Genomic DNA, 4,887 nt, shown 5'->3' on the forward strand with positions numbered 1-4,887 from the left:
GTGAGAATCGATTCTAGAACATAAATGACTGGTATCGGAAGAATCGATATTTCAGGATCGATCCGCACATCACTAGTGGCTACAACTGTAGCTTGCCTCCACCAGTGAGTGAATGAATAGTGGAATTGTAAAGCGCTTTGAGGGTCTCGAAAAGTGCTATATAAATGCAATCCATTATTATTATAATTGTGTAATTTAAGTGATCTAGGTAGCTTTGTACATGGTTTAGAATTTGTATTTGTTTTGGAGTTTGTACGTGCCTTGTCTCTGGAGGCCACCGTATATATTTATGTATAAACATATATAAATAAAACCATGTTTTTTTTTTACATTAGTAATTCCTTTGTGCATATTTTTATATTGTGGTTGATAATAAATTAATTAAAGCAGCAAAACAACCTGACGTTGGGAGCCGAAAGAGCTGGAATTCCCATCACTAGTACACATGAAGGACTCTGGACCACGGCCAGTCAGAGGGGTCCCGCCCCTGACTATCTCTGATTGGTCTAGAACATGATATGGGCATAATGTGTGTCTGTTGTTGACCACACAGAAACTTTCAGAGTTTTTACTCGGAACACCTGGTCGCACCGGTGCGATCTAGGATTTTTTTTAGTCGCATTATTGAAAAATTTGGTTGTATTTGCAACCAAATTGGTCGCACTCTAGAGCCCTGACACATGAGATGAGACGCCATCAAAATTAAACAGGGCACCTGTTGAAGCGTCCTACCACACCTGTTGGGTGTGGTAGTACTTGGGTGAGGGAATGAAACAACTTTTCACTAAGTTTCAAAGGAGTTCTGGCAAACTATCAGGCAATTCGGGAAGAGGAAGCAGTTTTACCACACTGTATACAGTGAGAATGGAATGCTACTGAACTGGGACACAGTATGGTGGTGGAATAAGAGTTTCCACAAATATTTTTGATGCATTCTGTAGAGGAATAAAAGTCTGGGGACAAATGAGTGACTTGTCCATAACTCCGGCCAAGGTCACTGATGTATTTGTTAATGTAAAAAATATCAGTGCATTATATTGATGCTCATGACTATGTCACTCCAATTTTACACTTTGCAAAATGCATTCACTAGGGCACTGGACATTTTATTATGTTGGTTGTAGCCATACGGTGGTCTCCACTCTTTAAATGAAATAATCATTTATTACTATTGTGGCTGTGATGGACATGTTGCCATTTGCGATATCAGGATAAACGTAAACCTCCAAAACAATCCACAAATAGAGTTTAGCTAAGTCGAGAGAATCTGACTGTATTATATATACATGGAAACTAAAGGAAAGCAAACAAAAAACCTGTGACATCCTTGTTTTTGATTTATTTCAATAAGTGTGAAAGATATATATTAAATATATATATTTTTAACCATTCTTCCAGAAGTGCATTTTTGAGTCAGGCCATTTGGACAATTGCCTTGCTTGCAGTCTCCACCCAAATCCCAAAGGCGTTCTAACAGATTGAGGTCAGGACTGTGCCAGTGAAGTTTGTCCACACCAAACTTGCTCATCCATGTCTTTATGGACCGTGCTTTGTGTTTTGTGCACTCATCCACAGTCATGGTGGAACAAGAAGGGGCCAAACTGTTCCCACAAAGATTTGGGCATGTTTTTGTATGCTCAATTATTAAGAGTTCCCTTCACTGGAGCTAAGGGATGAGCCCAACTCCTGAAAACCCCCAGACTTGTCTATTGGAATGCCAGATAGAAAAGCACAATTTGTCACTCCAGAGAACACACCTCTGGCCATCTACTAGACACCACTTGATCCCGCAGTTTGCATTGCTCTTGATGATGTAATCTTGGATGCACCTGGAACCACTAAATGATAAGATGGCACGTACCACATTTGAATTAGAGCTCATGGTTTTGTGGCATGCAAAGAACCCCCAGCTTTAATTAATTGTCACACACACAAACACACATTTTTCAACATATATTTGGACAGGACACCGGTATATGACAGTTTGAAGAAACAGGAAACGGACACATCTTCATTTATTAAGAAGAAATAAGTAGACTACAGATAAGGTTTGACTGTTTTAAGGTATTCATAGTGTCTAATATTAATTCTAATATTCTATTTAACCTTTTGAAAAACAGTTACCAAATTTCTGGTGACCCGTGTAGAGCTAGGGTAGCTTTAGATTGGGTCCGGAGTTATTTAGGTGACAGGAAGCAGTTTGTGAAATTAAATGGTGGTTGCTCCTTATGTATGGACATTGCTTGTGGTGTACCCCAAGGGTCAGTTTTGGGTCCAAAATTCTTCAACTTGTACATTAACGACATCTGTAAAGTGTCCAAAGTATTAAAAATGGTTCTCTTTGCTGACGATACAAACATTTTTTGCTCTGGTGATGATCTGCAGAATTTATTGGAGGATATGACTGAATAAATCTGAATAAATCTAAACTTATGTTATTTGGAAATAGTAGTTTAAATACAAATGCAAAGATTCAAATAAATGGTGTTGATATTGAAAGAGTCAGTGAAAATAAATTTCTGGGGGTAATAATAGATGAAAAACTTAACTGGAGAGCTCACGTAAGATATATTCATTCCAAAGTATCACGAAGCATTGCAGTACTAAACAAGGCAAAACAGGTATTCGACAGAACATCACTTCATATTCTCTACTGTTCACTGGTTTCACCATACTTAAGCTATTGTGCAGAGGTCTGGGGCAATAACTATAAAACCACATTACATTCACTTTTTACTCTTCAAAAAAAAGCAATTCGAATCATCCACAATGCAGGTTATAGGGAACATACAAACTCACTATTTTTGCAGTCTGAAATATTGAAAATTGACGATATAGTGAAATTCCAAACAGCACAAATTCTATTCAAAGCAAAAAATAAAGAACTGCCAGGTAATATTCAGAGTATGTTTTTTTTGAAAGAAGGAAGTTATAATTTAAGGGGTTTTTGTAACTTCAAAACAATGAAGGTACGTACTACAAGAAAAAGGCTTTTGTGTTTCTGTTCATGGAGTGAAACTATGGAACAGTCTGAATATGGAATTAAAGCAATGTCCAAACATAAAACTGTTCAAAAAGAGTTATAAAAATATGATCTTCTCGAACTATAAAGAAAAGGAAAATATTTAAATTAAGTGAATGTCTCTATTTAAAAACAAACAAACAAAAATTCATGATGTGATATTATAGTATATAGTATATCAGAAATCTGTTCACTATTTTTATTACAAATTATATCAGTAAGGAAGCTGACTAAATATTCACTGATAATTTATGGCAAAGGGGTGGGATTAAATAAGTGTTTCCTTCTTACCTCTCCCTTTCAACATGTAAATTAATAAGAACGGTAGCTATATTGAAATGTATTGATTTTTTTGTATAGTATTTTGTTTTCTCTCTTATTTTCTTTTCTAAATGTACCTGTATATTGTTTACATGCTTGAAATAATTTACCACTCAATCACTCAAATACCTAAATACCTGGAATTCGCAGCAATGGACAGTGCACAAGAGAGTACAGACAGGGTGGAGTAGGTGGAGACAAGTGTCCAGGGTGATTGGTGTTGTGACAAAAGGATGTTAGCAATAGTTAGCAAATGGAAGATTTACAATATCATAGTGGGATCTCCTATGATGCATGTTGTGGAGATGGTGGAACTAACAAAAAGACATGAAGCTGAGCTGGAGGTGAGATTTTTGTTGGGAGTGACAAGGATGGAAAAGATTAGAAAAGAATATATCAGAGGGACAGTTAAGGTTAGAGGTAAAGTTAGAGAGGCAAGGCTAAGACGGTCTGGACATTTGCAGATGAGGAGTAATGGATAATGTCGAATGTGGAGCTGTCAGGCAGGAGGAAGAGGGAAAGACTAAAGAAAAGATTCATGGATGTAATGCAGGGCACACAGAAGGTTGGGAAAACAGAGGAGGATACTGGTGATAGGATGAGATGGAGGCAGATTATCCACTGTGGCGACCATTAAGGGGAGGAGCTAATAGACTTAAAAGAAATCTATTAAGAGTTTTTCTTGCAGAAGCACAAATATATTTTGCGAGACTCTGTTAAAAACTTCATCACTGCAACCGTATCGAATAACTTACAGCATGTTTTAGTTTTCACACAACATGACATTATTTACTATTTTTGCTCTCTTCCATAGGTCATGTTCATCAACACTTCCTCCTCTCTCTCATCCTTAAATTCCTCCGTTAACTCGTTTGCGTCAACATGCCATAATTCAACAGTCTTTACCATCTACACCTCCATGACCATCCTCCTCTTCCTTCCACTCTACATCTTCATCCTCTACATGGGCTTCCAACAGTGGTGTCAGAAATCTGCACATGCAGGGGCAACAATGACCAACTCCAACTTCTTCACCTACAACATGATGTGGGTGGAGAGTTTTGGAGCTTTAGGATTGGTCTTCTATACCGTGGGTGGTTATACCAATAACATAATAATGATCACTGTAGGGATTTTTATGTTTACCATTCTTTTTCCTGTAGAGACTTTGTTTCATGTCCTGACCTGTCTGGAGCGCTACCTGGCTGTTGTTCACCCCATCACCTATATGCATCTACGAGAATCACATGGTGTCAGGATTAGAAACATCTGTGCTGTTTGTGCGTGGCTGCAGTGTGTTGTATGGTTGGGGATAAATTTATTGCTTGGGTCTCAATATTTAAATATGCTACTTGTGTCCTACTTGGGTGTCTGCATGGTTGTTGTTGTTTTTTGTTGCCTATCTGTTCTTCATGTTCTGAGTCGCCCAAGACCAGGGGATGTGGGCAAACACAAGGAACAGTTTGACCAACCAAAGCTCAAGGCTTTCCGCATGATCATGGTGATAACAGGAGTGCTCCTGCTGAGATTTGCTGGGCTGATTT

Source organism: Haplochromis burtoni, unplaced genomic scaffold, assembly GCF_018398535.1.
Source record: "Haplochromis burtoni strain Fernald_Lab_line unplaced genomic scaffold, NCSU_Asbu1 Contig_728, whole genome shotgun sequence".
Lineage (NCBI taxonomy): Eukaryota > Metazoa > Chordata > Actinopteri > Cichliformes > Cichlidae > Haplochromis > Haplochromis burtoni.